At 42.0% G+C, this 27,708-nt stretch overlaps 1 long non-coding RNA gene across 1 annotated transcript in view; it reads right to left on the bottom strand.

The window, feature by feature from the left end:
- LOC124143220 overlaps positions 1 to 25,586 on the bottom strand; it is a 29,150-nt gene extending 3,564 nt beyond the window's left edge. Inside the window, exons 1-3 of the long non-coding RNA XR_007220538.1 lie at positions 25,523 to 25,586; positions 14,118 to 14,176; positions 1,965 to 2,229 (exon numbers count right to left, since the gene is read on the bottom strand). This is a non-coding gene — a long non-coding RNA (uncharacterized LOC124143220). The remainder of the gene's footprint in view (positions 1 to 1,964; positions 2,230 to 14,117; positions 14,177 to 25,522) is intronic.
- Between the last annotated feature and the right edge of the window lie 2,122 nt (positions 25,587 to 27,708).

Here is a 27,708-nt window from a genome sequence, read left to right as displayed (position 1 = left end):
TGGTGGCCGCACCATTCCCTAACTGCGATTGCCTGTGCCGTGTCACGCATGGTTGACAAAAGAAGTGTGAACATACATATTCGGCTTCATCTGGTTCCACAATGAAATCTAGCTGTGACACTGATTCACTAATCCCAAGAATCGGCACTGAATTTATCAAAGTTTCTGTTGCACTTGCAAGGGCGGGAAGAGAGGCGCCATCTTGTCGATTCGAGTTGTGAATCGGAATGATGTCATCTTGAACTGGAACCTTCTCCACGATAAAGTCACCAATGTCACAATCGAAATGACCTAAGGCTCCCTGATTATCTCGAACAATTCTTCGTCAAATTCGGCTCCACATGAAAATGTTCTGTTGCTTATATTGAAGACAAGCGAAATTGCAAAGTTCTTGACAGTTGTAAGCAGCAACTCGATGCGCTCATGGGGCGTGGTTGCTAGGAGATCGCGTGTTCAGAAAGGCGAAAATAAAAAGTTTTAGAAAGTTATAAAAGAAATACCCAGTGCAATGAAAAAGTACCATGTACAGGATATTTTTTAATAATAATATTCACGAAAAAAATCTTTTCTAAAAATGCAAAATAATTTATTAATTTATCCCAAGGTCGTAACCCTGATCACGTGGTGGGTATTCGGAAGGAATCTTTGCGATGACGCCGTGAATGAGGCTGTGTGTATTACATTGTTGAATTCGACTGCCCAGGAAGATTGTTGAGGCATTGACATTATGACAGATGTTCGTCATGGATGGAGAGAAAAATGTATCTGAGAGAAACATTGTTGCTTTGAGCTTCGAGACAAAACACTACTGAAGTAGCCAGCGACCTGAATGTAAGCTTGATGAAAGTAATGTTGAAACCCATTTTCACGCACATGACAGAATTAATGTGAACAAATATTTTTCTGAACATCGTTTCGTAGTCTATGAGGCTGTCCGTTTTTGAATATTTTTATCTCCATTCCGACGTGAAATAATATAATGTCTTCGTGTCTCAATTTTGCTGCCGCTGTGGAAAATTGCGCACCGATCTAATAAAAGAAATACTACTAGATCTACAATATGATAAGTCTGTCATATATTTTATTTCGTCCGCCCGCTCTCTGATGAATTGAGGCTTGAGGGGAGAAACACATACAAAAAATATGGATGGCCTTATGCAAATGACACTTGGCATGCCAATCAACAGGGATCTGGGTCACTGGGACCCGCCAAGTTTCACGGATCGAGTTACTTCGGCATGAGGAGCTTCATCGGACAAGTGAGACTTTGCCAAAATACATTGCTACTGGGCAATGAAAAAACGACAAGAAACTACTTTGATCACTTGAAAATATTTTTGACCATTACCAGGGTTTTTTACACGATCGTTGTCATCCAGATTCCAGATGAGGCAAGACGAACACAACGAAGAAAAACATTGTTGAAATCACCGATTGCCGTATATATTGTGAGAAATGCTATTTGTAAACTGCAGATATACCGTACACCACAGGATAGCGATTGGTGCCCCAACACATATTATGTTTCTTCATTTACACTGCTCATATGCATCACAACAAACGTATTTCGTTCTAGAACTATAATTTGTGTGTTGGATAAATCGTGGACATTCCACGGTATCATTTTATGAAGATGTGAAGACGACATGGCAGGTAGGTTTTGAAACCAAAGACGTACGCGTTTGTTGAAAAGTCTTGGAATCGTTTGGTAGATATTTATATTACCATTAAAACTTACGTCCTTGTTGTCAAACGACCCACGTGGGTGGGTGTTTACATGACGTCACCCGTTTACGCATTAACCAATGAAATGTATGTGTTATCATGACGTCATATTGACCTGTCAGATCACTTGTATAAGCTCCGCCCACTAGAGTGCGGTAGTTACTACCGCAGATGGGGCTTTTAGACATCAGCCGTCGGGATATTTTCAGAACAGAACTTTAGCTAGATTCTAATCTTACCTTCCTTTGCGACCAGTGTAGGCGTTGGCGTTGAGGCCGACGTTGAAGATGACGTTGAAGCCGATTTTGAAGATGACGTTGAAGATGATGTTGACGCCGACGTTTAAAGATGACGTTGAGGCCGACGTTGAAGCCGACGTTGACGATGACGTTGATGCCAACGTTAGGGGAGCAGTGACTTCTGTAGAGGATGTAACGCCCGTTGACTTCAATGTTACAGAGAGGACTGCCGTGGCACTGTTGTCAGGGTGGGGTTGTGGAAATCCTGTAAAAATGCAGCTTTGTTGATCATTGAACTTAACGTCAATAGTGAGTGAGGTAACGCACCCTGTCAGCTTCGTGTGGGCGGAAGGCCCGACGTGATGCAAGTCTCAGACGTTTTCAACTTTGGTGAAACCCAAGAGCATGTAAATGTAAATTAGTGCATTGCATCAGTGAAACTACAGCTAATGAGAATCCGCGACCGCTACCACAACAAACCCGATAGGATTTTGGACAAGTTGCTGACGGCGTGCGTTATATTAAACTTGAAATCTGACGTCCATGAAAACAAAGTATGGAGTGAAATCAACAGTTATTTGTTTTCATTTCAAGATCAAATTTCGTCTGAAGAAAACCGAGTTTGGGACTTTAAGTACTACAATTCGCCGTTTGATAGTGACCTGGTGGTTGAGCCTACACACAACTCAATCAGCGATAACCAACATGTTTCCATTGGTACATTGGCAAGAAAGTGGATCAGTGGATTACATCATTTAATATCATCTTTTCATTTCAGATTATTCTATCATTAGAATGTTGGTTTCCCCGAGATTCACCGGAAAAGTCACATAAGGAGTTAGGTCGGTGGTAGCAGTTGGATTCCATTGCCAATCTGGCGTATATGTATCACATATTGTTGTAGGGCATAACCTAGCCCAGGGTGTAATATGTATGAAAAACGTATGAGCCGTCTGTGTGAAAGTCAAAACCAATTGCACGGCCAGATAAGTCTTCGTATTATTCGACGTTTTTTACCAACTGCAGGGCCTTGGAACTCCAAAAACAAACAAACAAACAGATGGAGACGAGACATGCGCAGACACAGCTTCTTGGAAAATGGGGGTGGATGTACCTAACTTTGTTTTAAATTATTGGAAGTAAGTCGGGAAACAACGTGCTTTTGTCAGCCAAGAAATAATCAGAAGTCTAAGTTACAAAGTTATGTTTTATCCGTTAACCGTTAACATGACTAGTACATGTGTGCTTCAAATAGACGGTGGGGTGGATTTGGCTTTGGTGGGACGGGTGTTGAACCCTATACCCAAGCAAATACTCTGAACAGTAAGTGTGTAACAACTTAGGGAACAGGGATTGACAACGTCCTCCGTCAAAGTAAACACTCTGGTATGGTATAGCAACAGCGGTTTGAGTCCCCTTTGTGATCCAAGGCTTTTAACAGGCCCTGGTCATCCTGACTTACTTCCTGGTCCCACTGACTTACTTCCTAGTCCCCCTTACTTACCGCCTGGTTCCTCCTGACTAACCGCCTGGTTCCCCCTGACTTAGTGCCTGGTCACCCTGACTAACCGCCTGGTTCCCCCTGACTTAGTGCCTGGTCACCCTGACTTACCGCCTGGTTCCCCCTCACTTACCGCCTGGTTCCCCCTGACTGACCTCCTGGTTCCCCTAACTAACCGCCTGGTTCTCCCTAACTGACCTCCTGATTCCCCCTGACTTACCACCTGGTTCCCCCTGACTTAGTGCCTGGTCACCCTGACTTACCGCCTGGTTCCCCCTCACTTACCGCCTGGTTCCCCCTCACTTACCGCCTGGTTCCCCCTGACTGACCTCCTGATTCCCCCTGACTTACTGCCTGGTTCCCCCTGACTTACCGCCTGGTTCCCTCTGATTTACCGTCTGATCCCCCTGACTTACCACCTGGTTCCCCCTGACTTACTGCCTGGTTCCCCCCGACTTGCCGCCTGGTTCCCCCTGACTTACCGCCTGGTTCCCCCTGACTTACTGCCTGGTTACCCCTGACTTACCGCCTGGTCATCCTGGCTAGCTTTCTGGTCCTCCCGGATTGGTACCTGGGCCCCCTGACTGACCTCCTGATTCCCCCTGACTTACCGCCTGGTTCCCCCCGACTTACCGCCTAGTTCCCCCTTACTTACCACCTGGTTCCCCCTGACTGTCCTCCTGATTGCCCCTGACTTACTGCCTGGTTCCCCCTGACTTACCGCCTGGTTCCCCCTGATTTACCGTCTGATCCCCCTGACTTACTGCCTGGTTCCCCCTGACTTACCTCCTGGTTCCCCCTTACTTACCACCTGATTCCCCCTGACTGTCCTCCTGATTGCCCCTGACTTACTGCCTGGTTCCCCCTTACTTACCGCCTGGTTCCCCCTTACTTACCGCCTGGTTCCCCCTTACTTACCGCCTGGTTCCCCCTGAATGACCTCCTGATTTCCCCTGACTTACCGCCTGGTTCCCCCTGACTTACTGCCTGGTTCCCCCTGATTTACCGTCTGGTTCCCCCTTACTTACCGCCTGATTCCCCCTGACTTACCGCCTGGTTCCCCCTGAATGACCTCCTGATTTCCCCTGACTTACTGCCTGGTTCCCCCTGATTTACCGTCTGGTTCCCCCTGAATGACCGCCTGATTTCCCCTGACTTACCGCCTGGTTCCCCCTGAATGACCTCCTGATTTCCCCTGACTTACTGCCTGGTTCCCCCTGATTTACCGTCTGGTTCCCCCTGAATGACCGCCTGATTTCCCCTGACTTACCGCCTGGTTCCCCCTGAATGACCTCCTGATTTTCCCTGACTTACCGCCTGGTTCCCCCTGACTTACTGCCTGGTTCCCTCTGATTTACCGTCTGATCCTCCTGAATGACCTCCTGATTTCCCCTGACTTACCGCCTGGTTCCCCCTGACTTACCGCCTGGTTCCCCCTGATTGACCGTCTGGTTCCCCCTGAATGACCGCCTGGTTCCCCCTGACTTACTGCCTGGTTCCCCCTGATTTACCGTCTGGTTCCCCCTTACTTACCGCCTGGTTCCCCCTTACTTACCGCCTGGTTCCCCCTGAATGACCTCCTGATTTCCCCTGACTTACCGCCTAATTCCCCCTGACTTACCGCCTGGTTCCCCCTGACTTACTGCCTGGTTCCCCCTGATTTACCGTCTGGTTCCCCCTTACTTACCGCCTGATTCCCCCTGACTTACCGCCTGGTTCCCCCTGAATGACCTCCTGATTTCCCCTGACTTACCGCCTGGTTCCCCCTTACTTACCGCCTGGTTCCCCCTGAATGACCTCCTGATTTCCCCTGACTTACCGCCTAATTCCCCCTGACTTACCGCCTGGTTCCCCCTGACTTACTGCCTGGTTCCCCCTGATTTACCGTCTGGTTCCCCCTTACTTACCGCCTGATTCCCCCTGACTTACCGCCTGGTTCCCCCTGAATGACCGCCTGATTTCCCCTGACTTACCGCCTGGTTCCCCCTGAATGACCTCCTGATTTCCCCTGACTTACCACCTGGTTCCCCCTGACTTACTGCCTGGTTCCCTCTGATTTACCGTCTGATCCTCCTGAATGACCTGATTTCCCCTGACTTACCGCCTGATTCCCCCTGACTTACCGCCTGGTTCCCCCTGACTTACCGCCTGGTTCCCCCTGACTTACCGTCTGGTTCCCCCTGATTTACCGCCTGGTTCCCCCTGACTTACCGCCTGGTTCCCCCTGATTTACCACCTGGTTCCCCCTGACTTACCGCCTGGTTCCCCCTGACTTACCGTCTGGTTCCCCCTGATTTACCGCCTGGTTCCCCCTGACTTACCGCCTGGTTCCCCCTGATTTACCGCCTGGTTCCCCCTGACTTACTGCCTCGTTCCCCCTGACTTACCGCCTGGTCATCCTGGCTAGCTTTCTTGTCCTCCAGGATTGGTACTTACTTACCGCCTGGTTCCTCCTGACTAACCGCCTGGTTCCCCCTGACTTAGTGCCTGGTCACCCTGACTAACCGCCTGGTTCCCCCTGACTTGGTGCCTGGTCACCCTGACTTACCGCCTGGTTCCCCCTGACTTACCACCTGATTCCCCCTGACTTACCTCCTGGTTCCCACTAACTTACCGCCTGGTTCCCCCTTACTTACCGTCTGGTTCCCCCTGATTTACCGCCTGGTTCCTCCTGACTAACCGCCTGGTTCCCCCTGACTTAGTGCCTGGTCACCCTGACTAACCGCCTGGTTCCCCCTGACTTAGTGCCTGGTCACCCTGACTTACCTCCTGGTTCCCCCTGACTTACCGCCTGATTCCCCCTGACTTACCTCCTGGTTCCCCCTGACTTACCGCCTGGTTCCCCCTGACTTACCGTCTGGTTCCCCCTGATTTACCGCCTGGTTCCCCCTGACTTACCGCCTGGTTCCCCCTGATTTACCGCCTGGTTCCCCCTGACTTACTGCCTCGTTCCCCCTGACTTACCGCCTGGTCATCCTGGCTAGCTTTCTTGTCCTCCCGGATTGGTACTTACTTACCGCCTGGTTCCTCCTGACTAACCGCCTGGTTCCCCCTGACTTAGTGCCTGGTCACCCTGACTAACCGCCTGGTTCCCCCTGACTTAGTGCCTGGTCACCCTGACTTACCGCCTGGTTCCCCCTGACTTACCGCCTGATTCCCCCTGACTTACCTCCTGGTTCCCACTAACTTACCGCCTGGTTCCCCCTTACTTACCGCCTGGTTCCCCCTGATTTACCGCCTGGTTCCTCCTGACTAACCGCCTGGTTCCCCCTGACTTAGTGCCTGGTCACCCTGACTAACCTCCTGGTTCCCCCTGACTTGGTGCCTGGTCACCCTGACTTACCTCCTGGTTCCCCCTGACTTACCGCCTGATTCCCCCTGACTTACCTCCTGGTTCCCACTAACTTACCGCCTGGTTCCCCCTTACTTACCGCCTGGTTCCCCCTGATTTACCGCCTGGTTCACCCCTGATTTACCTCCTGGTTCCCCCTGATCGTATCGATCGTGATTTTTGCGTCTGCATCAATCACAGTGGGCGGAGCTTATTTACGGTTGCGCTATAAATAGCAAAGCACATGGTCATGTGTATATGTGACACACTCAATGCATTTGTGGTCAAAGTGAATTGTGTTGCATATTTTTACGGCAGAACAGCAGCAGAACATCAGTTTCGGTTAATGTAACAGTAACGATATTTAAATACGAAATTGACGACGCGATTCTTTGAGTTCAATCCGAAAATTACAGATATTTGTTTAGTTTTGGTCATTTGCATTCAACAGTTAGATTTGTGCCACACAATAATCAGTTTATATTTATAAAACCTAAATTATTACACAGATTTTTCAACTAGTGTTTTGGAAGTGTTTTGGAAGGGGCCTAATTTGAAGCACCAGAAGTTGCGCCAATATTTCTCAGCTTGACTACAATAGATGAATATGTCACGTGTATCAACATAACAATGCACATAAGCAACTGGTAAATAAGTAACGAAATATACTTGTTGTTTTGACCTACTGAAGGCGTATCCAGATAATATTGTACTTACGATCAACGAAAACTCCAATACACATATTCCAAGACAACTTTAATTATGAATTTCCTTTTCTTTCACAGAATTTTCACACACAAAACTGAGTTTGATCATTAGATCCACACTTGTCCCATGTATTTTTTGTTCGGGGTATTTGGATATACTTCGCGCACAAGTTTTAAAATATAATCTGGGATCCCTTTCCCGTTTTGTCCACACCATTCCTTCATCTGCTGCAACGTTTATTTCCGTTTCTTCAAGTCCAAGTATCTACGATCTCTCCAAATACTTCGTTTATTTAGCTCAGTCCAGAAGCAATGTGTTCGAATCGACGAATTTCTGCAACATGGTGGCCGCACCATTCCCTAACTGCGATTGCCTGTGCCGTGTCACGCATAGTTGACAAAAGAAATGTGAACATACATATTCGGCTTCATCTGGTTCCACAATGAAATCTAGCTGTGACACTGATTCACTAATCCCCAGAATCGGCACTGAATTTATCAAAGTTTCTGTTGCACTTGCAAGGGCGGGAAGAGAGGCGCCATCTTGTCGATTCGAGTTGTGAATCAGAATGATGTCATCTTGAATTGGAACTTTCTCCACGATAAAGTCACCAATGTCATAATCGAAATTACCTAAGGCTCCCTGATTATCTCGAACAATTCTTCGTCAAATTAGGCTTCACATGAAAATGTTCTGTTGCTCTTATTGAAGACAAGCGAAATTGCAAAATTCTTGACAGTTGTAAGCAGCAACTCGATGCGCTCATGGGGCGTGGTTGCTAGGAGATCGCGTGGTCAGAAAGGCGAAAATAAAAAGTTTAAGAAAGTAATAAAAGAAATGCCCAGTGCAATCCAAAAGTACCATGTACAGAATATTTAAAAAAAATAATATTCACGAAAAAAAATCTTTTTTAAAAATGCAAAATAATTTATTAATTTATCCCAAGGTCGTAACCCTGATCACGTGGTGGGTATTTGGAAGGAATCTCTGCGATGACGCCGTGAATGAGGCCGTGTGTATTACATTGTTGAAATCAGCTGCCCATGAATGTTGAGGCATTGACATTAGGACAGAGGTTCGTCATGGATGGAGAGAAAAATGTATCTGAGAGAAACATTGTTGCTTTGAGCTTCGAGACAAAACATGTGTTAATGCCGAAGTAGCCAGCGACCTGAATGTAAGCTTGATGAAAGTAATGTTGAAACCCATTTTCACGCACATGACAGAATTAATGTGAACAAATATTTATCTGAACATCGTTTCGAAGTCTGTGAGGCTGTCCGTATTTGAATATTTTTATCTCCATTCCGACGTGAAATAATATAATGTCTTCGTGTCTCAATTTTGCTGCCGCTGTGGAAAATTTCGCACCGATCTAATAAAAGAAATACTACTAGATCTACAATTGCACCGTCATAAAAGAACCAGGTCAACTTTATCTTTGTTCCGTTGTTTATTAAAAATTCGTTTCCGAAGCAAAGCGAATCGATCTACATCATAAATTAATTCATAGACTAGATTCTAGTACCAAGCGTTGAACCTTTTTTTAAAATGTCATCAAATAACTTACACAATTATTGAAAGACATTTTTTGATAAGTCATATATTTTATTTCGTCCGCCCGGTCTCTGATTAGTTTCGGCATGAGGAGCTTCATCGGACAAGTGAGACTTTGCCAAAATACATTGCTACTGGGCAATGAAAAAACGACAAGAAGCTACTTTGATCACTTGAAAATATTTTTGACCATTACCAGGGTTTTTTACACGATCGTTGTCGTCCAGATTCCAGATGAGGCAAGACGAACACAACGAAGAAAAACACTGTTGAAATCACCGATTACTGTATATATTGTGAGAAATGCTATTTATAAACTGCAGATATACCGTACACCACAGGATAGCGATTGGTGCCCCAACACATATTATGTTTCTTCATTTACACTGCTCATATGCATCACGACAAACGTATTTCGTTCTATTCCAGAGATCTAGAACTATAATTTGTGTGTTGGATAAATCGTGGACATTCCACGGTATCATTTTATGAAGATGTGAAGACGACAACCAAAGACGTACGCGTTTGTTGAAAAGTCTTGGAATCGTTTGGTAGTTATTTATATTACCATTAAAACTTCCGTCCTTGTTGTCAAACGACCAACGTGGGTGGGTGTTTACATGACGTCACCCGTTTACGCATTAACCAATGAAATGTATGTGTTATCATGACGTCATATAGACCTGTCAAATCACTTGTATAAGCTCCGCCCACTAGAGTGCGTTAGTTACTACCGCAGATGGGGCTTTAAGAGATTTTACATATGAAAAAATATTCACCCTACCTGAGCCCCCTTGCTACAGAAGTAAAAACTAAAGGGCAGGAAAAGTGGGAGTTACAATTTGAAACAATATCTGTAATAAAATATTTAGTACAAAACAGGATGTAAAACAGTGTTGATTTCAATACAAACTTACCCACAGAATTCTCACTACTAATTCTTTTCTGTGTGTACTTAATTAAAATAATGTGTGCTCCTTCTGTCACAATGAAAAGGAAACAATTACCCATTTGTTAAACTTTTCGAAAACCAGTAGCAGCTTTCATTTTAATTTCAGCTTTATACTTAAGAATGTAATATTTGAGACCATGTACTTTCCTGCACTGCAATATTATATACAATATGCATACTTAATGTATGCAGTATGATTGTATTACTAGAGTGAATGTGTGAGTAAGAAGTATGTTATTTTCCATATAAATCTAAGAGGTACTGATAAGTTGTGCTACATGTCATGTCTTTCTGCTGCCCTGGGCGAAAGCCCATTTTATGTAACAGGTACTTCATTTCATAAACAATAAAAAACAAAAAAATTGATTATTTGTAGTAACATTGGGAATAATTGTACTACAAAATCACGAACTGACACTGGAAAGATTAAATCTGGATGCTCTAAGAACCATATCAGTGTTCCCATTTACCGGTAATTACCAGTTTTTTACAGGTCAAATTAGGCTTGGACCGGTAATTCATGTGACTACCAGTCCCTGTGGAGCAGCAAATATAGTTAGTACCTTATAAAAATCTTTGTTGTTGAACAAAACATAAGCAATATTTAAATTTTTCCGAACGAAGTCAGCTTGTCTGTTACCATCAGGGTTTCCCCTTGTCAACTTTTGGTGGAAGGAAATAACATTTTGCCTTGCTTCGAGGTTAAATATGTGTAGCGACTTTGTCTCGAAATATTCAAAAAAGAGAGAGAAAAGTGTGACTGAACTTTGTATGAATGACTTGTAGATCTAAGTATGTTACTGCAGAGATGACATCATTGCATTGAACATGTTGAGGGAATTAAAACCAGGTAAATTTTGTACATTTTTAATTTATTGAAAGTTGGGACTAACAAAAATTAGGGAGGAATTGTAATTTTTGGTGTTGACAGTCCACCAGGACTGGCAGTTTCAAAATCAAGCGGGAACACTGCATGTTGTGCAACAAAGGGCATAAGCACAAAACTGTATACAGAAACAAATGTGAAAGCATTGTTACTAAGACGCAAAAATCAATCTTTATCTTTATTCTACAAAATGGTAAATAACTCAGCACCAGCTTATCTCTGCAACCGTATCCCAGACCAAGCTAACACTCAGAGTGATTACAAACTATTAGATGTAAGATTCAACACTATACAAAATCCTTTACACCTAACTCTACAAAATTAGAGTATAATAACGAAGAAATTAAATCTACTGGCTCATACTCAAATTCTCGAAATGTATTATTATGCACTTACAATTACAAACATTTTTTATTATACAATATTTTGGAATCAGTTTCTGTCAAAATATCTCCTGTCGCCTCACTCAGATCCAGTGACCTAAACGGACATAAATTGATAGATTCATAACTGACAGCCCAGTTTTCTCCTGTGGTCACTACTATGAAGACCTACTACACTACTTCTTTTTTGTTACAATTCTGATCAAATTAGGAGCAATTTATTATATTACATACAGGATATGATATTCATACAGTACTTTACGGATGTGAAGGCCTATCATCTGAAGCAAATCTGTCCATACTTTCATCACAAATTCTGGAAGATTTAAACTTAAATAATACAAATATGTGTACCTTGTGGACATTATGTAGTACTTAATATTATGTACAATCCCATCATTCTGACTATCCAAACCAAACACTGCTGATCATGCTTGCTAACTGTTTGTTTGTTGTTTAATGCCGCACTCAGCAATATTCTGGCTATAAGACGGCGGTCAGTAAATAATCAAGTCTGGACCAGACAATCCAGTGATTGATATCATGAGCATTGATCCACACAATTGAGATTCGATGACATGCATCAACCAAGTCAGCGAGTCTGACCACCCGATCCCGTTAGTCGCCTCTTATGTCAAGCATGGGTTGCTGAAGACCTATTCTATCCCGGATCTTCACAGGCTAACTGACCACCAAGGTATGTTGTTGTGTAAATATTATGTGGACACCTTGACCATCTTTTTTACCTGATTTCTATGTAAGGAGAGGGATTAAAATAAGCGTTTAACGATCCCAATTTTCAGTTGAAATAAAAATATGTTTACATCAAAATGGGGGCATTCCTACTTGTCCAGAACCTACTGTTATACATACAAATTCCCCCGAGCATGATGTTGGTTAGACAATAGTTAGGGGGGCATATCACATTTGAAACAACTAATTGCTGAACATCTCTCAAATAAGACAACAAATCAGTGAACTATATTTACAGACACTGTACAGAGTGAACACTTCTAAAATACAAATCAATGAGTGAGTGCACAAAAGACATTATTCAATTAGCGTGATTTGGGCTTTAAAATACAAGAATTACAGACAAGAAGCAGTATTACACTACGGCAAATGGACATGTTGATGAACAGTTTATTCCCAATTCTAAGGCAGATTGCCATTTGTTTTTTTTACTGGATAGAAGTCCATGGAATGTTCACAAAAGTATGTCCAACAACCATGAACACTGAACATGACTTCGACCACCTCAGTGGCCTAGTGGTATAGCATCTGCCTGGAGAGCGGAAGCCTGGATCCCCAGCCGTGTCATACCATGGTTGTTGTTGTTACCTTGTCTGGCGCTTAGCAAAACAAGGACTGGTTGACTCGGAGTCAGCATACTGTTTCTGAGTGGGGTATTCATGTTAAACTGCCCCATGATATCTCGGCACTGTAAATCGGCATCAGTCCAGACTACTACAAGCATGCACCCACACCCACACCCACACCCACACCCACACCCACACCCGCACTCACACCCACACCCACACACACCCACACACTCACACACACCCTCACACACACACACTTTCACACTCACTCACACACACACACTCTCTCTCTCTCACACACACACACACCCCCACACCCCCACACACACACACGCCATTATGTAAGTGCAATAATCTTGGACGCGACGGTAAACCCCATCTCACCTCACCTCACCAAAACATGACTTCATCAACATATGAAGAAAATACTAGGGTTGTAATGATTCACTGATACCTACCATATCATCAATACTTAGGTTCACACGATACTTGAATTGTCAGTTTGTGAGATCACAATACTCTATAAATAGAACAGGAACTGATAGAGTTACCTCCTGTAATGGTAAAAGTAGAACAGCGCAACCTGTAAGCATGGCAGAACACGAGGACGGGCCAACTAACTGTCACATTTAATAACCATCCTTCATTTAGAACTGTTTTGATGTTGTGGTTTTCTATGTTAAAGTTTTTCAGATAACTATGAATAAATGTATGAAGAAAGAGGTTTTAAAGCTGTATTGCAGTGACTTCATCCTTTCTTACCAGTAGTATCGTCAGTCCATACCATGACGCAAATCATATTGCAAGATACCAGGCGATACTCAGCTCTACAAAATACTGATATCTTTTTCACTACATTTTGACTACTCCTCGAAAAATCCCTGTCTTATTTACATCATCTGCTTCAAATATGCCCTCAAGTTGAGTGAAATAAACGCATAAATTAGTGTTATGGTAATTACTAAATTAGACAATTAAAAACTAAGGCAAAATGAGCAAACGAGAGATTGTTAATTTTATATATACACTACATTTAGAAAACAGTAATATATAACCAAAATTATATTTTCTGTGTTTTCATGGCATAAACACTGATTATGTTTACTGTGAACCTGTCTTGGATGAGTGAAGATGTTCTTGGAAGAGAGAGAGCAGTCCAAGACAGAAGTTTGACTTGCCCTGCCCTGCCCTGCAGTGTGGACATCAACGTGAACCCATAAGAAAGTGAATGATGACACCAAGCTTAGACCAACCAAAGACAGCTTGATCTGTGACAATCTCAGAATGGACTATATTGACTAGTTAGGTCTTCTAATGCCTACAGTGACACACGCCTACAGGGAATAGTAGCTACAGAGTATATTGACTGGTCAGGTCTACTAATGCCTACAGTGACACATGCCTACAGGGAATGATAGGGAACATCTTCTACATATCATCATCATCATCATCATCATCATCATCATCATCATCATCCAACTCAACACTACGATCAACCAACAATAAAGACTACCTGACCACCACACAGCTCAGCCAGATCCACCACCGACAAATCCACCCAACTCACACAACCTAAAACAAACAGAAATAACATGAGATCATGTATATATCACCTACGGAACTGCATAAAACAGCAAAAAAAGTATGCACCAAAAAAACACACCCAAATTTAGAATATAAAATTTAATATGTCAACTTTTGCGGCCGAGGCTTCAAATCACCCAAACCAATCAGCAGTCCATAACGCACTAAGAGCCCCCATCATTGATGGTTTAAACATAAATTTGCAGCCCCCATAAGGCAAACACAAATACAAAGAGTCATTTACCTGGACACAAGACATGGAAGAATAGATACAATTAGCAAACCAATACCCAACACAACCAAAAATACCAGAATACATAACAGTAAAGAGGAAACAACCCATCACAGGCAGAACATCCACCTAAACAATTTTCCTAACATTCAAAGCCATATCACTCCCCACTCACATAACCTTCTGTGCACTAAATGATAAAGTTCACCCCATCAGAAAAAAAAACAATCCAATGTGACCAGTGCCAGTCTTTTGATGCACTCTACTACATGCAAAAATGACCCACTATGACCAAAATGTGACTCTGAAAACCATCTCATTCAGTAGTGCACGTGGGCCCCTTTCTGTAGGAATTGTAACGCCGAAGGACATACAGCAAACCAAAACACCTGTCCGATCAAACAACATATTTTTAAACTTGATAAAAACATAAAACAGTCACATGTACCAGCAATCATACAACACCACATTACCACAGACGAGGAATTCCTACGACTGTCAGACCGAACCCTAGACTCTACAGTTAGTTCCTTCCAACCCCTCCCCCCACTCCCCCAAACAACCAGAAACCACAATCTCAAAGACAAAAACCTAAACCAAAACAGATACTCGCAACTTCTCAACCCACCTCCAAACACACAGAAACCATAGTAGACACATCCCCCACCCCCTACCCCCCACCCCCCACCAAACCTAATACACATACACATCCTATCCTACCCTACCCCTTAAACCACACCAACTCCCAAGCCCGGCCCCTACTACAGTCAATACCCAGGCCCAAACCACAATTTAAATCCACCCTCCCCATACCACTACCACCCAACCATCCACCATCACCACCCCCAATCACATCAGCACGCCCAACCACTCAAACACCCATACAACCACACCACCATCACCACCCCCAATCCCACCAGCACACCCAACCACTCAAACACCCATACAACCACACAACCATCACAACCCCCAATCCCATCAGCACGCCCAACCACTCAAACAACCATACAATCATCCATTATCACAACCCTCAATCCCATCAGCAAGCCCAATCACTCAAACACCCATACAACCATCCACTATCACAACCCTCAATCCCATCAGCACGCCCAATCACTCAAACACCCATACAACCATCCACTATCACAACCCTCAATCCCATCAGCACGCCCAATCACTCAAACACCCATACAACCACACCACCATCACAACCTCCAATCCCATCAGCACGCCCAATCACTCAAACACCCATACAACCATCCACTATCACAACCCTCAATCCCATCAGCACGCCCAACCACTCAAACACCCATACAACCACACCACCCTCACAACCTCCAATCCCGTCAGCCCGCCCAAACACTCAAACACCCATACAACCACACCACCATCACAACCCCCAATCCCGTCAGCATGCCCAACCACTCAAACACCAATACAACCATCCACTATCACAACCCTCAATCCCGTCAGCATGCCCAACCACTCAAACACCAATACAACCATCCACTATCACAACCCCCAATCCCGTCAGCACGCCCAACCACTCAAACACCCATACAACCATCCACTATCACAACCCTCAATCCCGTCAGCACGCCCAACCACTCAAACACCAATACAACCATCCACTATCACAACCCCCAATCCCGTCAGCACGCCCAACCACTCAAACACCCATACAACCATCCACTATCACAACCCTCAATCCCGTCAGCACGCCCAACCACTCAAACACCAATACAACCATCCACTATCACAACCCTCAATCCCATCAGCACGCCCAACCACTCAAACACCCATACAACCATCCACTATCACAACCCTCAATCCCGTCAGCACGCCCAACCACTCAAACACCCATACAACCATCCACTATCACAACCCTCAATCCCATCAGCACGCCCAACCACTCAAACACCCATACAACCACACAACCTTGGACCCACATTACTCAGCAAAATAACAGAAAATCAACAAAAAATCAAAACTTAAAAACAGCACCTTCAGCAACCACAACTCAACAAATTATATAACAACATAACAAACTTATAAAGTTCATAGCAGCTGCCCTTCTTATTATATTGTAAAAAATACAATAGCCTAGCTCACAAGTTCAAACTCTACCAAAAATCTTATGCCAGTTTCCTAGCTGCCACCCACAGTTGAGAAATAAACTAAAGTCATATCACTGAACTAAAATTATCTCAAAGTTATACCCATCACCATGTCATTCATAACTATCTCTTTGACAGCAAATCTGTTACAAAAACAAGCTGGGAAGTTTATAATGGCAGTGATCACTGGTCCTCAAAATCATACTTAATATAATAAACAAATCCCTTTTAACTAATGATCAAACTTGAGGAAACACCCAGCAAACAAATTTCAATTTAAAAGAAACAAACTGGCAACTGTTTATCAAACTCTGCCATCAATCTGACACATCACATGATCACAAATACAAAACACGGACACAGACACTTTTAACACAAAAGTATACCCACCTAAATAAATAACTTCTTACACACCCCAGTCCCTTGGTGGAGCAACAAAATAATCAAGGCTAGAAAACAAAGAAAAAAGGCTCCCAATCATTTTAAGAGAGACGGTTCTAAACTACCTGTAGTTATAAATCTGAGAAACAAAACTAAACAAATAATCATGGCAGCGCAAAGAGAATACACTGGCAAACTTTCAGTAAAAACTTAAACATTAGCAAACAAAACACTGGGCTATTAAGGAACAAATTTAAAGCCATAAAAGCTAATTCCCTAAAATCTATTTATTCCAACATTAAGAACCTCACCACAAATAAAGCCAAAACTATTGCAATCGCTGCCAACTTTTTTAAAACAAGCTGCTCAGCCAACACCAAAACACAGCCTCAGCCACAGGACAAGATAATATCAGTTACATAATCATAAACAAAATCCCAATTAGAATACAAAAACTAAATATAGACAATGGGCACTATACCCCTTCAATGGAAACATTCTGATATAGTACCAGTCCTCAAATGAGGAAAAAACCCAAACAAGCCTGACTCCTACCGTCCCATCTCAACCATATCAACTCAAACTGGCCATCACATACCACACATACGCCGATGCATCACAAGACACAAACTGGCCGTCACATACCACACATACATCGATGCATCACAAGACACAAACTGGCCATCACATACCACACATACGCCGATGCATCACAAGACACAAACTGGCCATCACATACCACACATACGCCGATGCATCACAAGACACAAACTGGCCATCACATACCACACATACATCGATGCATCACAAGACACAAACTGGCCATCACATACCACACATACGCCGATGCATCACAAGACACAAACTGGCCATCACATACCACACATACATCGATGCATCACAAGACACAAACTGGCCATCACATACCACACATACGCCGATGCATCACAAGACACAAACTGGCCATCACATACCACACATACATCGATGCATCACAAGACACAAACTGGCCATCACATACCACACATACGCCGATGCATCACAAGACACAAACTGGCCATCACATACCACACATACGCCGATGCATCACAAGACACAAACTGGCCATCACATACCACACATACGCCGATGCATCACAAGACACAAACTGGCCATCACATACCACACATACGCCGATGCATCACAAGACACAAACTGGCCATCACATACCACACATACGCCGATGCATCACAAGACACAAACTGGCCATCACATACCACACATACCTCGATGCATCACAAGACACAAACTGGCCATCACATACCACACATACGCTGATGCATCACAAGACACAAACTGGCCATCACATACCACACATACACCGATGCATCACAAGACACAAACTGGCCATCACATACCACACATACGCTGATGCATCACAAGACACAAACTGGCCATCACATACCACACATACACCGATGCATCACAAGACACAAACTGGCCATCACATACCACACATACACCGATGCATCACAAGACACAAACTGGCCATCACATACCACACATACACCGATGCATCACAAGACACAAACTGGCCATCACATACCCACAAATACGCCGATGCATCACAAGACACAAACTGGCCATCACATACCACACATACACCGATGCATCACAAGACACAAACTGGCCATCACATACCACACATACACCGATGCATCACAAGACACAAACTGGCCATCACATACCACACATACACCGATGCATCACAAGACACAAACTGGCCATCACATACCCACACATACGCTGATGCATCACAAGACACAAACTGGCCATCACATACCACACATACACCGATGCATCACAAGACACAAACTGGCCATCACATACCACACATACACCGATGCATCACAAGACACAAACTGGCCATCACATACCACACATACACCGATGCATCACAAGACACAAACTGGCCATCACATACCCACACATACGCCGATGCATCACAAGACACAAACTGGCCATCACATACCACACATACACCGATGCATCACAAGACACAAACTGGCCATCACATACCACACATACACCGATGCATCACAAGACACAAACTGGCCATCACATACCACACATACACCGATGCATCACAAGACACAAACTGGCCATCACATACCCACACATACGCCGATGCATCACAAGACACAAACTGGCCATCACATACCACACATACACCGATGCATCACAAGACACAAACTGGCCATCACATACCACACATACATCGATGCATCACAAGACACAAACTGGCCATCACATACCACACATACACCGATGCATCACAAGACACAAACTGGCCATCACATACCACACATACGCCGATGCATCACAAGACACAAACTGGCCATCACATACCACACATACGCCGATGCATCACAAGACACAAACAACAACACCAGCATAGGTATCCATGTAGACTAACCCCATACAATAACCACTAATCATCATCACAAAATATCAAATACAGCAGAATTACTGACCATATCACCAGCGCTACACCAAGCGAAAACCCTGAACCAAACCAACTTTCTTATAATTATGAAAAAATGGTTATGTAAAAATTTGGTTTTGGACCAAACATAATTAAATGGATTAATATCTTAACTAAGAATGCATCATCTTGTGTAATACAAAATCGACATCTCTCCACCCTTTTTCTGAACCAAAGAGGATGCCGGCATAAAAGGAATAACAATAAATGATATGGAGTATAAATTAGGTCAATATGCAGATGATACACAGTTATTTTTAGATGGATCTGGAGAGCTGCAATTGATACTTTGAATAAATTTTATAGAATATCCAGTCTTAAGGTAAATATTGACAAAACTAAAGCTATATGGAACGGTTCAATGGCAGGAAGCAACATCACGTACTAGAAGACATGAAGACATGATATTAGACTGGCATGAGGGAAACTTGGAAGTCTTGGGAATAATATTTAATCCCACATTACTTGATCTATGGGTAATAAATACAAGAAAAAGACTGGAACATATTAATAGATTACTGGGAAGCTGGAAAAATAGACATCTAACATTAACAGGTAGAATCACAGCTTTTAAGACTCTGGCTTGTTCAACATTAGTTCATACATTTTCAGCACTTCCAAACCCACCTGATAATTTTATTGGAAAATTTAATAAACTATTTTATACATTCATTTGGAATAACAAACTAGACAAAATAAAAAGATCTGCCTTGATAAGGAAATATGAAGGAGGTGGTCTGAGAATGATAGATACCAGCCATTTTATTGATTCATTGAAATTATCATTTTTAAGGATAAGTTTACAAAAACAGACTTCATCAACATTAAAGAACTTCCAATCAAAACAGATATTCCTTTTGGGAGCAAATATTGATAAGTGTATTACTTTGAAAAATCCCTTTTGGGGGGACATATTGAATATTTGGGGTAATTACTACAGAAAACATAAAGTTGACAAACAAAGTATTGACGAAATTTTATCGGAACCATTATGGTTCAATCACCAATATAAAAATAATTTCATTCTAAAACATTGGTTTAATAAGGTTATTCATAGTTTAAAAGATTTATGTAGCAACAACAAATTTTAAACATTTGAAGGATTACAAAACCAATTTCAAATTAAAGGTACTATACTTGACTACAACAGAGTAATGCTAAATATCCCTAAATCATGGAAAAAAGCAATAAATGCCAGATCTTCTATCACAGCTAACTTATACATAAATAATATTTTGAGAGACTTGTTGATAAGAACAAAGGGCTCCAGAATATTTTATGATAAACTTATAGCTATAAACTAACTTTCCTCTGATGTGTGATAAATGGGTGTGATAAACGCTTTCTTTAATTGTAGATTGTGTACCAATGATGTTAAACTAATAGATTTCCAGTACAGATTCATAAATTGAGCTTTATATACCAAAAAGGAATTATGGAAAATGAAGTTAATAGATGATGATATATGCTCATTTTATGTCTCTGAATCTGAAACTTATACCATGTGTATGTAGAGTGTGTTTTTGTAAAGGAATTTTGGTTAGAAATTGAAATGTACCTTGACCCGAAACTTGCTTATGATATTCATATTACCATTCTGGATAAGTTATTTTGCTACGACAAAAACAACTACCTATTCAACCACATAATTCTTCTTGCAAAAAATGCATTCACCAGTCAAGCACTAAGAAAACTCCATTATGCTTTCCTTTTTTCATAAAATGTTGAAAGATGTATGTAAAATAGAAAAATTCTTCGCAATGAAAATAGTAGTATTAAGAGATTCGACAGAAAATGGATGGAATTATCAGCCTACTTATTATTATTTCTCAGTCAATCAATAGATGTACTTACCAATATCTGATCATGTTTTAAGATTCTATGAATAGCTACATGTATACACCTCATGTACCAATGTTACATATATGTCTACTGAATTGAAATAAAAATATTTAAAAACAAAACAAAAACACTTTCTTATAATTTCAGACTCTTTAAGCTCCATAACAAAATTTCAAAATAAATACTTAAAAACCTGACTAGACTTAAAAACAACATGATTAAACTAACTTCAGAATTAAGATCAGATAAATCAGTTGATCTACCATAGATACCTAGCCACTCAAACATACCAGGTAATGACTCCGCTGACACAGCAGCCAAATAAGCAATGATAAATCCATCCCCCAAATTAAACTTTTCCACCTCTCTAAGCCAAAGCATTAAAAATCTAAATTTTCAATCACTTATTAAAAATTATAACTCCAACTGGAGAAAATCCCTTTTCACCAAACCTCTAATACCTGTTAGTATTAGAGATATGGTTAGAACAAACACATACACCACTATCAACAATCAGTCAAACTTTTTGCCTTGGAAACAGGAACTTTTTCTTTTTAAATTCAAAAATAGCAAAAAGCACCACTTCAGCCCTTGATTAATACATGTACCAGGTCTACATGAAAAGTCTTTCACAGTTTTCAAGTTGTGCTCTGGACAAGACACCTATCCCCACCTTTTGACACTAACTCAAAATTGGTTCCACGGAAATCAAGAAAATGAAAAATGCCCCAAATCTGTAAAATAGCAAAGGGCACCTCTTTGGAATCTGTTTGATATATCTCCCCTGCCAAGTTTTGTTAAAAGATTTTGAATGGTTTTCCAGTTACGCTCTGGAAATGAAATGATTACTGATGGACATACGGACAGACAGACAGACGAAGCGTCGACCATATCCGCCGCATCATATGCCAGGGGGATAACAAGAGGTACAGATCATGTTGTTTTAGTTTCGTTTCTCTTCACTTTCATCTCCAGTATTTTGATGGCAATTTAGAGTCAAGTTTGATATATTTCATGAGAAATAAGAATTTGGTTTTCTTTACTCAAAATGGAGAAGGAAATGTATAGTTATAAAATGCTTATCATGGAATCTTTAAACTATGACAAATCCAAAGAAAGTTGAATTCTTCACGTGGCAGAAAGGCGGTAGGCAAGTCCTCTTGCATGGCTTCAGATACAGACTCAACAACCAGCGACTAACTTGTGTACACTGGAAAAATGTACAGCGCCAAGGATAAGTCAACACTGCAGTGTCAACTCAATGCAGTTTATTCTGCAACCATAACATCGACAGAAAAACCGGAAGGCCCGGTTCAACCAAAAGTTGGAATAATCAAAAGCGAACGCGGATGCATGTAATGGCACAGGGTGGCTGCCTTGGCAAGTGTGCCCCAATGGGTCGGTACCAAGTTAGCTCAGATGGTTCATGGTGCCCGCCTCAATCCCTTAAGAGGACTTACACTGAGATGGACCAGAGGTTGCGGACAAATTCATAGCAGGATTAAGACTCCCCTTGAATTCCTTAGTGATGCTGGACAACCAAATAACTCTATTGACACGCGACTTTAAAGATAGGTATTAAAGTGACAATACAGTGAGACATATTTTATATAATATATATCTACATTTTTAACTTGTAATGATAACTTAATACTAAGAACCATAACAATTTGGAACGTGAACACACAATGATATTTAGAATGTAGCAAATGTTATATTTGGAATAACACTTTCTAAGCCTCGGTGGCTGAGTGGGTTAGATCACTGAGTTTGTGAGCTTGCGATTAGGTGCCTTACTCTATTTGTCAAAATAATTATGATCTCTAGAGGGGCATTACTGCCATCAATCATCTAAACTGTGACTTGACTTTCAGTGCATATCTTTATTTATTATGATTATTTATTCTGAACTTTATTTTGTCATGGTCACTGGACAAATGCCTTATGGGTGACCTCTATTGTGCTGACCTGTCTTGTGTGAGAGGTTAACATGCAGAATATATACAATGATGTGAAAACCTTTAATTTTACTATATTTATTATGCCTGTTTGGCATTATTTTTTTATAAGATTTGAAAATCTATACTGCATCCACATTTCATACAACACAAGTGCATTTGTTAGGCGCTGTTTTCCATCCACTCTGTGGTTGCTCAAACCACACTTATCAGCCGTTCAGTGGATCAGCTTGCACTTAACAATCATACCCAGCTCCCTAGGGAGTATACAACCCAAATTGCTTTGAGGCACTAGCAGGTTAACCGTCACATTGACATCTCATCCTACCGGGTACCCATTCACTGCTGGGTGAACAAAGGCACATTTCAAACAGTCACTTGCCCAAGGGGACACCACAAATGTTAAATGTACTTCAGAGTTAGGCAGTACCAAAGTCCAAGAAAATCTCAGCAGCCAAGCTGCTGAACAAAGTCCATCCAACTACTCCCCACAACCAGTGTAGCTTAACTTGACATGATTTGTGACCTGTGCGCTGTGCACAGGACCACATGCCACCAGCTCATGCATTCTGATACAGATATGATAAATGATCCATAATTCTTATATTAAAACAACTATCTTGACAACTTACTTTGCAGACTCTGAGTTTCTATCCAAATTGATCCTTTGAAAGTTTTTGATGGGAGTAGGTATTGTACAGTATCAACAGAGAATCAGGGCATTTAATTGTAAGGTTCTTTGTACAAAGAGCAGAAAGTATTTAAACACAGACTACATCTATATTATGTTACCTAGTTCATCTGTACTTCCAGCACGAGGGGGATACAGCTGCCTAGTATAGGAAGTCCCAATTACAAGATTCATATTATTAACATCATATTTAATGATATAATGTAATATATATTACAAAAACATGGTTAAACTCTCATATTTTAAATGAAGAAATTACTACCAGGTTTCCGCAGTGCATTTACTCCAGATATATCTACAAGGGTCGCGGGGGTTGCCATCTATATTAATGACAAGTTATTTACTAAATGCATGGATATTATTAATAGTTATTAATAGGACTCAAGACATTTTGGATGAAAATCACTTGTAAGAAGGACCACCTGTTGATCTGTGATAGGGATGTTGTAACATACTTAAAGCAGTCAATGCTGGGGCTTGATTGATATGTTAATAGGTATTGATTCAATACTTGCAGGTAATATTAATATAGATTACCTTAGTATCTTAAACCACTAGAATATTTGCAGGCAACTTTTGGTCTTCATCAAATTATTATTGAACCCACAAGGATTACTCAGCACCCCTGAACATTTATTAGTATTTTACTCTTCAGGTGTTCTTGGGCCTGTGAGTGGCGACCATTGTCTCGTACATGGTAATCTGATTAACACTAAACCCCCTGACCTGAGTTTTACAAGAAAGATGTATTACAAGTTTGCTTGACAAGGTGAAATTAATGAGGTATTTGTGTAAGTATAACTGTATGCTCACCCTACTGAAGGTGCCAGATACACCAACAATATCCTTAGCCACAATTACCTTAAGTCACTCACTCACTCACTCACTCACTCACTCACTCACTCAAGAATATCAGTGAAGTACCAATCCAATCCAGTTAAATCAGAACAGAGCTGTTAAGTCTTATGAACTGTGGAATAACTGAGTTAAAGCCTTGGCAAGTTTACTCACAGTGCAACATTGTTTCTACAGTGAAGAACATTTAAGAGTCTCCAAACAGTGAGTTGGTATGAACTTGTTTCTCTGTAGAACACTGTGCCAGTTAGTACCACTATGAGCAGTTCAACACAGGGTTGGTGGTGTTGTTGTTGTTGTTGTTGTTGTGCAATAGGTAGTTGACAATGGCCCAAAAGCCGCAGATGAGCTGCCTCCTTTAAATGATTGCATCTTACAAGACGGCATAATATGACATTGACATTGAACAAGAGGACAAATGGCAGTGGTTGGTTCCATGATGGTGTGTTTGATATTTAAAAACAATCCACAACATTATTTTTGATTAATGGTGGTGAAATATTAATTTATTTTTTTATCTCTTTGTAATGACGTGTCAATGTTGTTTTATTCCAGTGTGGACGACATTCTGAAGAAATGTTTGTGACATGCCGACAACACCGTTGTTTAATTGGGCGTGGCAGAAAGAGTGAACAGAAACTGAAGCTCTCTCGCGTGATGAAGTATTTTTGGATTTGCTGCAAAGACAATTTACCTTTGCATGTGCTGCTCAATGCAACCTCAATATATCTTACCTACACTGTGTGAAAAGAACTCTTCATATTCCTCACTGGGCTGATAAGCAATCGGCGACTTTAGGTGACAGGCGCAAGGGAGCAATGGCTTCATGGAAGTCGTACAATTCTGAATTGAAGGAAATGAACGCAATAGGACGTTGGCAGCGTTATGATGGTCCCCGAAGAGACAAATAAATATATGTTAGGAAAACACGCTAAGGACCCAGACCTATGTAAATAGCACGTAGGCTAGTAGCAAAGCAGTTTTGTGAAATGTTGTGAAAGGAATTCTCCCAGACGTGGCGTATTGGTGGGCCGTCGTTGATAAAGACTAGTTCCAAAAAAATGAAAACGATGGTTGCCCATTTTTGGATCGTCAGTAGTGTATGCAACATTCTGTCGAACTATCCATCGGTGGTTATTTGTCCAAACTGTCTACAGTCGCGACGCGGTGCTGTGCGAAAGTTTGCACTATTTTCTCTTTTCTGGGGACCATCACCAACATTCTCTTGACTATTTATTTGTTCCAATAAATGTTTAAAGGTGTTGAATGAGGGCCATTTAAAGTGATATTCATTGCTTGTGTGAGACGGTGGTAAGACATAAGGGCGAGGACGAACTAAACAGCAAGGTGTGAAAAAATCCATAAAGAAAACAAAGGTTTCATTGCTTGTCTTCGAGTTTAGAACATTGGACGTATGAAACACAAGGTCCAAAGTTCATCTGCTGCCGAACTTATCAGGTCTTTCTTCTAATAAGGTATACCTCATACCCGGGCGCAGCATAACAAGTATGTTTGATTGGTGTAAATGCTGTTCGGACATAGACATAGACATAGACATAGACATACACACACATTTATTTCAGTAACGTAAAGCCTCAGGCCCATAATACAATTGAATAGTTTTTTCCCCAAGCATTCTGGTATACGAAGAGTTGGTACAATATGTTTTAAAAAGTTCAGGAACATTGTTCACAGATATACAGTATTAAATTTATAATACAGGATATCAATAGACTTTTGCACTGTACACAATTATCGCCCGAGGCACAGTAGCAGTAGTATCTGTATTGCTAAAATAACTTCACAAGCCATTCATGTAACAATTTAGGCTCTCGGTAAACGGTTTGATGTGATTGAAAACAATATCGTAGCATGTGCAGACCGGAATAACATTGAACTAATCCTCGCCATATGAAATGTTATGTGAGCAATGGGAGTATTTCAATACCTAATGTATGCGGCGATTTGACATTTTTGGTCGAAAATGCGCCTAAGACTAACACCTGGCGCTCAAATGCCACTCGGATGTCAAAGTTGTCGCAGCGCATTGAAATTTTGCATGCGGGTAGACCTTGACCTGGAGGTCACGTTTCCACCGTTCTTGACCCCAGATCACCTCTGTGAGCGGAGCTATGGGCTCCATTATCCAACTGTAACATTGGCTCCAAAGTGAAAAATGTTTCGTTGAGAATGCTCCATTTGACCTAAGGAGTCGTCCTGCAAAGTCTGAGACTCCTACGGCGATTTGACATTTTTGGTCGAAAATGCGCCTAAGACTAACACCTGGCGCTCAAATGCCACTCGGATGTCAAAGTTGTCGCAGCGCATTGAAATTTTGCATGCGGGTAGACCTTGACCTGGAGGTCACGTTTCCACCGTTCTTGACCCCAGATCACCTCTGTGAGCGGAGCTATGGGCTCCATTATCCAACTGTAACATTGGCTCCAAAGTGAAAAATGTTTCGTTGAGAATGCTCCATTTGACCTAAGGAGTCGTCCTGCAAAGTCTGAGACTCCTACGGCGATTTGACATTTTTGGTCGAAAATGCGCCTAAGACTAACACCTGGCGCTCAAATGCCACTCGGATGTCAAAGTTGTCGCAGCGCATTGAAATTTTGCATGCGGGTAGACCTTGACCTGGAGGTCACGTTTCCACCGTTCTTGACCCCAGATCACCTCTGTGAGCGGAGCTATGGGCTCCATTATCCAACTGTAACATTGGCTCCAAAGTGAAAAATGTTTCGTTGAGAATGCTCCATTTGACCTAAGGAGTCGTCCTGCAAAGTCTGAGACTCCTACGGCGATTTGACATTTTTGGTCGAAAATGCGCCTAAGACTAACACCTGGCGCTCAAATGCCACTCGGATGTCAAAGTTGTCGCAGCGCATTGAAATTTTGCATGCGGGTAGACCTTGACCTG

This window comes from Haliotis rufescens, unplaced genomic scaffold (genome assembly GCF_023055435.1).
Source record: "Haliotis rufescens isolate VD_foot unplaced genomic scaffold, xgHalRufe1.0.p SCAF_131, whole genome shotgun sequence".
In the NCBI taxonomy this organism is placed as follows: Eukaryota; Metazoa; Mollusca; class Gastropoda; order Lepetellida; family Haliotidae; genus Haliotis; species Haliotis rufescens.
This window is presented reverse-complemented; position numbering and strand designations above follow the sequence as displayed.